The following is a 12,522-nucleotide window of genomic DNA, read 5'->3' on the forward strand; positions in this document are numbered from 1 at the left end:
GGCATTTATTCCTGACTTTTACAGCACAATTATATATACAGGCAGTACTACAATTACTATAATTTAGATTTCTTACTGCTAATAGTACGGGTTATTCTGTACTCACCATACTGCTGATGCAACCAGGCCATTCGCTGGGGATAAGCCTCAACATTCTGGGACCTCTCTGCAGCAGCTGTATGGGGGAAACATCACACATTACTCACACCTGCACAGTCACAAGTTGAACATTTTCCATACTTAGTTAGAGATACATAAGACTGCATACTTACAGACAGGTGGGACATCCTGCGCTCTAGCTTCTTGGATTCATTGGTCCAAGAGTGCACCCCTCCTCCACTTCAGGTTATTATGGTGGTGATGTACCTGCTCACCAGTGCGGGGTATGCCAGTAGCACTGGTGAGATCACGTGCAAGCTGGTCCCAGGCCTCCAAGTTGTACTGCAAGCCCTGGTACTGGCCCTGCAGCAGCCTGCCATCATGTTTTTTAACTAGGAGCCTAACCATGACCTTGGACTCCTGGATGCTCCAATGTAGCACTCAGAAGTGAACACCTTCATCAACACCAGGCATTTTGGTCCTGCTGTGAGCAATCCCACATGGTTATGGCTGTATTCCCACCTGTGCAGTTTAAATAGTGCAGTTTTCCTGCACTTTTTCTTGATTGGCCAGTTTTAATATGCTGAAATATGCTTAGCTCTGTGCAAATCCTCATAGCAATGCTTACACCAGATATGCAGAGCTGAATGCAGGTAAGCAATGCTTACACAAGCAAAGCATTGCTTAAATCTTTTTCATTAAATTAAAAAATTATTTTTTACATTTATATTTTACATATTCCCACCCCTACTGTGCTATACACGAGCCATATGATTGACATTTATCATTCAAATTCCTTAAAAGTTTATTAAATACTTTGGCAGAGGGGGGATTCAAACTAAGCATATCTTACATGCTATGCCATGGCAGTACTACTATGCTACAACAGCTTTATGAGGTTTTCTATCACAGTAGCACTTGTCTATCATTTTCAAGATTTCAGCTAGGCTAAGCATAGTGGTGTGCCACACAAACAAGCTGCACACCACTTAAACTTCAGATTTATTTGATGAAAAAAATGTTTACTTTTTTTAATTTCTATTCCTTTCCACTTGCCCTACTGCTTCTATGCATGTAGGGCAAGAGTGCATACATTTGGGGGTGTGCACTTGAAAGCTGCTGCCTTTTAGGTGTTTATGTTTTTGTTTTCTTTTTCGTCCACGGACACTGAAATGTTGCTATTTACATTTCAGTGTCTGTGGACACTTGTTTAGTATATAATGTTACAGCCAGGCTCTAATATTATATAGGTTGACACTCATCTGTGTCAGCAATTGCTGTACAGCACTTTCTGAGTGAAGGGGGCATTTTACATGTGCAGGAACTGCTAACTGCGCTCGCTCCTGTTTCATGTACGTTTATATTAGATACCATCAAGCCTTCATGCATATGCAAGGTGCGCTGCTATCCTAAATGGACACGAACCACTCCGTCCAAGAATAGCCTTTATTCATGCATGGAGCTTCATGAATCCTGGCCAATATAAAATGACAGAATAGAGAATTTATGAAAAGAATCAAGAGAAAAATTTAAGAATTATTTAAGCGATTATATTGTTTACATGGTAAAAAAGAAGAGGTATCAGCTTATTTGAGATGCATAGTTAAAAAGAGTACTAGTATAATGAGAAACATAAAAGATGATAGAGAAGAGATAAGAATATCTCAGCAACAAATTATTAATATTGTAATAAATTATATAAAGAAAATGTTCAAGATACAAAGAAAGTACAAAAACAAATGGCACATTAAAAATTGACAGAACAAGAAAATAAAGAATTGGAAAATTAGATTTTATTATGTGAATTAGATAAGGTACTTAGGAAAGTTAATTCACAGTCAGTGTCAAGTTAATTTACAGTCATTGTCAGGATCAGATGGAATACAATACCATTATTATAAGACATATTAATTGGGAGAAAAAAAAATTCCTAAAAATTATGAATGAGTTGGTGAATGATGTTTCTTATGTATAAAGATTTATGCAGTAATAAACTTCAATTTGTACGGAAAAAAGTATAAATAAAATTGAAAATTAGAGATCTATATTATTGAACAACACAGATTACATGATTTTTATGAAAATAATTCAGAAGAGAATGGAAAGTAAAATGAAAAGTTTTATTGAAGATAGCATTATATAGTTTAAAGGGAAAAGGATGTCAGGAATTATTAATCATAGTAAGTGACAGTGTGCATGACATTATAATCGGGACTGATGATAGGAGATTTAAATAAAACTTTTGATACAGTACAACATGAACTTTTGTGGACAATTATGGACAAGTATAATATTAGTAAAAAAACTAAGGATGTAGGTTCCTCTGTATTTAACAGAAATAAAGTAAGAATTTTAGTGAATGGTTAAGCAAAGAAATAGATATAAAGAATAGCATACATCAGGGATTTCATATGAGTAATATATTATTTGCATTAGTAATAAATGTATTAGACAAAAATGCAAATTTGCACTAGAGGCTATATTAATAATATATTAATAATGAAGGGATAAAAATTTCCGTTATGATTATTTATATAGATAACATTATACTGATTATAACAAAGTCTGGATGAAAGAAGTGATATGTTATATACATCAATAATTAGACATAACAGGCATGACTTTAAATAAAGAAAAAAGTAAGGGTCTAGGTTGTATAGTAAAGATAGCAGGAGACTTCCCATACTCTGGAACAAACTACCCATTCATGTCAAGCAAGGGTCCTCATTGGCCCTCTTTAAGAAAAATCATGACGACTGGATAAGAAATAGAAAATTCACCCTGGAGATCACTGCTGCGGCACTGCTTGACAGGGGCACAGGAAAATCATTTTCTTGGGTGACGAAAGCCAGGGAACCTTTTTTGCTAGGCTTATATAGGCCCCAGGCCCAGTAGCCTAGTACCTACCTATGAACTTATGAACCTATGAGTATTTTTCTCAGTGAAAGAAATCTCTGTGTTAGGAATAAGATTTCTGGATAGAAATGTAAGTGAGCAACAACAGACTAGGATACTAGATAAAATAAAAGAGCTTTGCTGTTTTTGGAAAATGTACAAGTTACCATTTAATAAAAAGGATTATTTGATTAATTCCGTTATACTGGGAAAGATGGCATATTTAGCTAGTCTCTATATGTTGTCAATAATCTATGAGAAAGAAATACTACAATTATTTTTTTCTTTTGTCTGGGGTTCATGATTGAATCCAGTGAAGAGAGGAGTCTTATACATGTACAATGATGACAGAGGTTTAGGATTAATAAATCCAATAGTTTATGCTGCTTCTTTGAATATGTGTAAATTTTTATTTTGGATAGATGATAAAAATGAAAAGTTAGTAGCAAATTTTGTCAATAAAAGTACTGACTTTCACTCCTGGATATTCTCTAACAAACTCCAAATCCTAGCCCTATGTAAAACGTGGCTTAAACACCACATTTTAGATACTGAAATCTTACCTCCAGGATTTAATATGTACCGACTAGATAGAATTCCGAAAAAAGGCAGCGGTGTTGCCATATTCTATTCTGAACAGCTTAATCTCTCCCCACTTACTGTCTCAATCCCAAACATTCAACCTGCTGAGCATCTCATTCTAAACTGTCACTTAAATACCCACAAGAAAACTGCTATTGCATGTATCTACATCCCACCAGGTAAAAACATCCCAGTGCTTGAACAAATACTTTTTTGGTTATCACAAAATATTGCCTTTGAAACTTTAATCCTTGGAGATGTTAACATAGATTGGAATCACCTAAATAATGAAACATTAATCCTTATAGATGTTAACATAGATTGGAATGACCTAAATATTTACTCCCCCCAACACAGAATCAATCTCCACTGCTTTTCACAACTGATCTCCACCCCCACCTACCTACATAAAAACATACTGAAGTCCATTCTAGATTGGATCCTCACTAACAAACTTCACTTGTACCATAATCCCTGTATTGCCTCCAGCACTATAAGCAACCACCTGCCAACTTGCATCTATCGATACTCCCCCCAACTACAGAGACCTTACCTCTACAAAGACTGTGGAAAACTCACCAACTTTAATCTAGATACTCTGAATAATTATCTTTCCCCAGTCAATTGGTCTTTCTTGCACTCTGCCCATTAATGAAGTTATACTTAAATTTAACCACATCTTTCTTGACATCCCGAACTCCCTTGCTTCCTTAAGGAAAATCAGGGTCAAATCCAACTATGCCCCCTGGCTCACTTGAAATACTCTCTCCCTCATGGCAAAAAGAGATGAAACGTGGAAACTCTGGCTAAAATTTAAATCACCCTCACAATTACAAGGCTACAGGGAACTTATGAACCTCACAAAAAAAAATAAACATCCACCACAATAAGAAAAAAAATGACTACACCCAAGCTCAAACTAACCACCACACCAACCCTAAGAGATTTTGGAGTACTATTAACACAATTCTCCATCCTGGTACCCCCACTACCCCAAACCCCTTCCCTAACAACACCCAAACAGAGACTGCACCACTTCTTAACAAATACTTCATAGAGACTATTGTCAAGCACAATTTTAATAACTCCTCTTCTACTACAGATGCCCATAACACAAACCACTCTACCCCTCTCATTCAGACTGTCAATGCCAAAACTTTCTCATTCAAACCTGTCTCTGTTTCCTACATCAGAAAACTACTCCTGAAATTTAAACCCTGCTCTCCCTCTATTAACAGCCTTCCTCCTCAGTTCCTTAAAATAGCTGCTGACTATATTGTTTTTCCTGTCTATATTTTAATTAATAGATCCATTCAAGAATCCATAGTTCCTGACCTCTAGAAATCTTTCTGCACTATACCTCTAGACAAGGGTGATAATTCAACTGAACCTAGCAACCTCTCTCTTTTGTCTAAAATCCTTGATAAATGTATCCACTCTGAACTAATTACATATCTTATCCAAGAAAATCTCCTTACTCCTACACAACATGGGTTTTGCCTTAAACAAGGCACCTCCACTGCCCTTATTTCCTTCTCTGAAATTGTTACTATGGCCATAGACAATGACAAACTTCTATCTTGCCTGTTCCCTGATCTATCTAAAACCTTTGACACTGTTTCTCACTCTCTATTCCTCACCAAACTATCCTGTCTCAACCTCTGTCACACACTGGTTCTCCAGCTACCTGTCTAACAGACAACAACCAGTTAGATGGCTTAACTCTTGCTCCCCTTTCCTCTCTATCCAAACTAGGGTACCCCAAGGCTCCATCCTTGGCCCTGTGTTATTCAACATCTTTACCAATAACCTCCATACTTCTTGTGATCACTCCTCGGTCGTCCAATATGCAGATGACTCCACATTGATATCTGACTCTGAAAACTTGTCAGACCTGTTAACTAGTAAACAAAACTCATTTTCTTCTGTAGAAAGATGGCACGATGACAATCAGCTTATCCTCAAACCCAGTAAAACAAAGCTCCTCCTTTTTTTGCCTAACTCCCTCTCCCACTGTAAATATACCTTTCCAATCTCTTCTCTCAACAACACTATTATAAAAGTTGAAACAAACTAAACTCCTCAGCATCATTATTGATTACCAACCTACATGTCCAACAAAGCATAAAAAATATAGGCCTATTTTACAGAAATAAAACAATACCTTAATGCAGAATCCAAACATGCCCTTGCTCAAATTTTCTTATTACCCACCCTACTCTATGACTCCCCTATCCTGACTAACCTGCAATCTTCCCTTATTTACAGACTCGAATCATCATACAATAAAGTTGCTAGATTTGCTGTAAATCATCCCTACTCCTCCCACCACTGCCTGACTCTACAGAAACTTCCCTGGCTTGAACTCCCACATCAACTTACTCTTACTCAACTCCAAACTGCTCACTCCCTTCTCAATAACCCCACTACCTGCCCATTACTTTCCAAGCTTCTGTCCTTTTTCACCCCCAATCGTCCTCTTCGTAGTTCCAACCAACTCTTACTACTGACCTATAAACCCTGTAAAAATATAGGCAAGAACCTTTATAAATACTCTGTCTCTCATAGCTAGAACAAACTCCCATTACATATCAGAAATATAACTTATGCCAATAACTTCAAAAAGACACTAAAAGATCACCTGCTAACTCCAAGATCTGTCACTGCAATCACCACACTTAACCTCCTGTAGATCGCTGTCTATTCACATTCTACAACCTCTACTTAGGCAATGTCTTGGCATTACTTCTAATTCTTGTAAATATTACAACATGCTAGCTTTTCAGCACTGTGACTAAACTGTTAGTATGTTTATATTTTTAGTACTCACACTTTTTTATGTGACGACTATAATTTGTTCTGTATACCGGCATTTCAGTTTGTACTCTATTTTATCTTATGTATAATGTTTCTTTTAAAACAAGCTTCCACTCAAACTGCAATATCCAAAAAGCAGGAGACCAGGATCCAATCCACACAAACAACGTTTATTGAGCGCTTTCGTCTCTTGAACAGAAACTTCTTCAGAATAACACAGCATATTACTCAACATCCTTAAATATGCTATTCCAACAAATTAGCCGTCATCATTAACTAATTAATAAAATAATGTCCTGAAAGGACATAGAAACATTTAAAGAGCAAAACATATATATATATATATATATATATATATATATATATATATATATATCTATTGCACTCACAGTAAAAAAAGAAAAAATGCGATTAAAAACATATAAAAGATACTTCACAATGATATATATCCTATAATAAGTTAAAAATAAAACAGCAGATGTCAATATTTATGCATATGAAAGTATATATGTATTTGTTGTTTATTAGCATCCTACCCTAATAGTAGGTATCGATGACTATCATATAAGAAATTGTGCCTTGAGCCTGAGAACAGAGCTGATGGATACTACACTATTAAGACCCGGTGCTTCAGATGCATTCTTCCTAATTTGCCATCTAAGCTCAGCCATTTCTAGGTAATCATTGTGTGGCCCACCTCTTTCACCCATCCTAACCTGCTCAATAATAATGAATCTGAACCCATGTCCTTCATTGGTTACTATATGTCCTGCTAATCCATTTTTAACATCTTTCCTACTGATGTCATAGTAGTATTGGTAAATTCTACTTCTAAATGCATTTTTAGTATTACCAATGTAAAAACTCAGACATTGGGTACATAGGGTGAGGTACACCACTCCTTTACTGCTGCAGGACACTTTCCCTTGTATAGTGTGTATCCCATAACTGGGAATACAAATCTCCTTGGCTTCAATGATATATTGGCATTGTAGGCAATAGCAGCATTTAACTATCCCTGCCCCTATATCAGGATCACATTTCTGTCTTTCCAACATATTTCTGATGCTACATTCCTTTTTATATACAATGTTGGGAACAGGGCCTAACAACTGTGCCTGTGCTGCATTAATTCTAAAAAATGTTCCATTTATGTTCAATAATATTCCTGATGCTGTAAAAATGTTGATTAAACTTGAAAATAGATTTTTTTATGGAAAGTCTTAGTCTCTTGATTTTCTTGTTTGATAACCCTTCCCAGGTACCAAGAAGTGGGAGGAATAGCCATTAGCTCTCTTATTTATTACCTCTTGAAGGATCTTGTTTAAATAATTATCTGGATAACCTCTATCTATTAACATCCCTTTAAGGGTTTCAATTTGCTCTATAAGCAAGAGGGGTAAGGTCTACATAAACCGCAAGGGCTTCCCCTCCATCAACTGCCAGGTCATGTGTGATGCCCAGGGCATTATCTCAAATGTGTGTGCTGGCAGCCCTGGAAGCTATCATGAGTCCCACATCTGGCATATGACACAGCTGTATCAGACATTTGCCAGTGGGAACATCCCATATGGCCACCTAGTGGGGGATGCTGGCTACGCACTGGAGCCATGGCTGATGACACCCCTCAGAAATGCACCGACACCTGAACAAGAACTCCATAATGAGGCACAGGCACAAACCAGAATCATAATAAAGTATGTGTTTGGGATGCTCAAGTCAAAGTTCCACTGCCTAGACATATCCGGTGGAGCCTTGCAGTACTTTCCAGCTATATGTACACAAATGTTCATAGTATGTCCCATGCGACACAATATGATCCTGTGGAAACAGCTGCAGCAGGAACAGCATGGGGCAAGGCCACAAAGCCCCCCATCATTGACAAGGCAAGCACAGGCACAGAGGGACTCAAAGGAGGAACCACCTGAGCCTGCCCATGTAGGCAGAAGAAGGCATCCCCAGTATGCCCAGGCCTTGGCAAAGAGGCAATGCATACCACATGCACTGATATGGTAGGGACCCAGGGAATGATATTTCTCTCTGACTCGCACATACAGAAAAAGGGATGCCAAACATGACACTACCTGTGCTTTATCATGTATAGGGAGTGTAATCTTTGCATCTGACATAGTCAGCCCTCCAGCACCGTCCTCAATACTGGTCCAGCCACAAGGTAAGTCACTCTTCCTATCAATTACTGAATGGCGTAGTGTGTCCTGGTAGTTGTATGTATGGTATGGATGCGAGCATGCAAGGGAATTGGTTGGATGAATGGGATGGCAGCAGATACTGGACACCTATATGGCAGCAGAAAATCCATAATAAATACTGGTGTCAACACACTAGGCAGTACTAGACAAGGTGACAAATCCCACTGCAGTACATGTGGTGGCCCAAACGTGTGTCCATAGGACACACACATGCATGTCAGTGAGGCTCACATACCCACCACCAGACTCAGCCAGCAGGACAGGTGTAGATGACCGTAAAGAAAGGCTGGGCTAAGACCACTTGATGGCAATGGTAAACAGCCCCCTCCAGACCTACACAGACAGACTGCAACAGGTCTGGCAGTTGTATGTTAGGTCTGAAAGATAAGAAGTCTGAAAATGAAATGTAGGTCAATGAAACCTAAGATCTGTACTCCACTGATATGCCTCCAGTCTGCATGATAGGTCAGAATACAAAATGATGTGGAAGCCAACAGAGTACCTGACATGCCAGTACAGTCATAGCACAGTTTAAAGTTGTCAGGTGTGCCCCTTCCCACCTACAATCTCATGTAGAAATGCAGTAACATGCAAGTGTGGGAGTAGTATCAGTGGAGCACAGATTACCCAAGCTGGCCCTATCTACAGGATAGATTGCTGCATGTGTACAATATGCAGGGGTCTGTGTGTTAGGTTGTTGTGTGTTCAATATTGTCTGGAAGTGGTCAGCATGTAGGCATGGAGGGTTGTGTCTCGGTGGCCTATGGCTAGTACTGTGGTTGACAGGGCCATGTTCCGACAACTGCAGTGCCAAACACAATGCTTCTCAGCAGTACCCATGTCAGCAGTCACCCATACTTACAGTCCAGATGTCAATATCTGTCACCGTCTGAAAGATGGACATGCCATGAATGTGGGCCCATACATACACACAGTACACAGGTGGAAGTACCCTAGACAGAGTTCATAAAATATACCTGTCAGCTGCATACAACATTGGAATTAACCCAAAACAACAGATATGGAACAGTTGCATAGCAAACAGAACACATGCATATATGGAACCACAGTGGCCATTACAATGGCATGCAGGTTACATTGATAGCAACAGGCCACCAATGATAGTATTTCAACATGGAACATTAAGAGAAACACATTTCAATATTTGTTGAACAATAGGACATATGTCCCAACATAGGTTTGGTGTAAACATATCCACTGATTTGTGCATTTAGATTATTGTTGCAGATATGGTTGCGGGGAGAGAGAGAGAGAGAGAGAGAGAGATGTCAATCACCAACTTATATCTTGCAGTACTCACAACTTTAATGATCATTGCTCTAATCATTACTCTACAGGTATTATTACAATACCCTATGGCCTTGGTTTGGGTAGTGTTATGTTTTTACACAGTATAGACTTCAGCTGTCTTATAGCTAAATTCTACATCTCTTACCTTGTAGACCTGTGGAGGGAATGTTTGTTAACACTTCCTGACTGTTTCTACACATATTCTCAGATTCCAAGTTAATATTATGCACATACCTCTCAATTTCTTAATGCAAACACTCTGGTCAAAGCTTGACAACATGGGGGTACAAATAGGGACATATTTTGAATATTGCTCTCATAAACTTGGAGAGTTGCTAGAGTAAAAGGATTTGTTTTAATATACATTTTTCTGAAGGTTTTGAGGTCTGAAAATCAAATGTATGTCATTATTTAGTGACTACAATTCTGAGATCATCCCACTGATTTGCCAGGGGGGACAGAAGAACAGGCAAAAATATTAGCCAATTATCTGGACATTCTGCAAACATCTGTACAGCTGAGAGATATGATTATGCATACAGCTTACTACCACTCCCAGGATTCGAACCATGGCTGTGTCTGCTAAAAATACAACAATTTAAGTTTCATCAGAGTGTGCTATTTAGATATTGCTGTCAATTCCTTTGGTGTTTTCTGTCTAAGTCGCTCTTGGTTGTACAATCTGACCTTTTAATTACAACAGTCTTATACAGACATTCCTAGACATTTTTTATGTAGCACAGTGTGAGTAACAGTGGTTAGCACAACATTACTATTCAGAGAATGCAACACTAAATGCCATACAATACCAGAGTAAGCACAACCAGTCCAGGATTTAGAACTTTATTGCCAGGCAGTTACAGTTTTTTTTAACTATGACCTATATTGGACTATTATTGTCATATTGTCTGGTTTATTCAGTACAACCCATGCACAATTTTTATACTGCAAGGTGACTTTCTACTACTTTATATTTATTTGGTATGACTACTATAAGCAGGATTGTTACTCACCAGCCTCGCGACACAGCCATTGCAATCTACTAGCATGAGGTTCCTGATTCACAGCCCGCTCAGCTGCAGCTGTAAGGGAAAGAAATATTTAGGCATACCTATTCATCACATACACAGGCTGGTCATTAGTAAACGGTTTTTGGTATGACTACGTACACACTGCTTGGACATCACCCCTCTGCCTTGCTTCATGGACCCACTTATCCAAGAGCTCCCTCTTCCTCTGCTTCAAGTTGGCATATTGGTGCCGGACCCGCTTATCGGTTCGAGGGATACCAGTTGTACTGGTGAGATCACTGGTGAGACAGTCCCAGGCTTCAGCTTTATATTGGGAGCCCTGGTACTGGCCCTGCAGCAGTCTCTCATCATGGTTTTGTACCAGGAGACCTACCATGACATTGGACTCCCTTATAGTCCAGTGCTTCACCCAGAAGCGCATGTCCTCACCAATTCCTACCATACTGCCTACAGTGGGAAGCTGCAATCAGTTATGAGCTGTATTCCCACCTGTGGGATTTAAATACAGCCAATTTCCTGCCCTTTGCCATGATTGTAAGGTTTTGAATATGCTGAGCTAAGCTAACCTATGGGCAAACCTGCTTAGCTAAGGTTGGCAGTGCTTAAAGGGGCAGGTTCAGCATTGCTTACCAATGGGCAAATCCACTTAGCTGGACTATTCATTGTTTAGTATTCATATGTACACAATGCTTACACCCAGTCAGCAAAGATGTGCAATGGTTAGCATTGCTTATTTTTTGTTTTATAAACTATCTGCTTTATGGGCTTGATCCATCATTCATAACATATTATACATTTGTTTACTGTCTCTGACACCCCCAATGTGCTTTCATTACATTTATTCATGTGCAACTATGCTGTATGGGGCAGTTGTGTTTATATGGGGGTTTCACATCTTTATTAAACTGACACCTCACATCTGGACCTACTACAGTGCTCTAGTTGACAAATATATGTTATTTAGTAGCTAATTATTAAAAAAATGTTTATGTACTGGTTTCATATGTGAAATGCAAATTGGTTACAGTGGGAATCAAACCAGGAATGTCTACTTACAAAGCTTTCACTCTAACTTCTACACTATTTCACTACTGTTTATGTTGGCTGTCTCTTGCTATTTAACTTCTTGTGCTGTTTAAGGTGGACTAAGCGTAGGTAAGCAATGGGCACACCTGCGCTGCTATGCTTAAACTTTATTGCATGTTTAAAAAAAATTATTTATGTTTTTTTATTTGTACCCTTCTGAATATCCATGTTAATGATGAACTGTTATTCTATCAACTTTCTGCTTTGTGGGACGATTGTCCCTTTTGGCTTTGGCAACATTCCTGACTCTGACGTTTGGGGAGGTGTGCGCTATGCGTTTATGCTAAATGTGTTATTCTAACAACTTTTTTGTCTTGGTAGGAACAATTGTCCCTTATGGCTTTGACCAGATTTGTTATCATGATGGGTTGGGGGTGTTACGAGTGTTCTCACTCATTTTAAATTACCAAAAGCAATTCTGTAGTGCAGGGGGCATGTATATTGTGAGAGCTCTACTCTCAGACACACTCCCTGCACTCGTACATGGAACC

The sequence above is a fragment of the Protopterus annectens genome, chromosome 1.part1 (assembly GCF_019279795.1).
Source record: "Protopterus annectens isolate FY-2018-M chromosome 1.part1, PAN1.0, whole genome shotgun sequence".
NCBI lineage: Eukaryota > Metazoa > Chordata > Ceratodontiformes > Protopteridae > Protopterus > Protopterus annectens.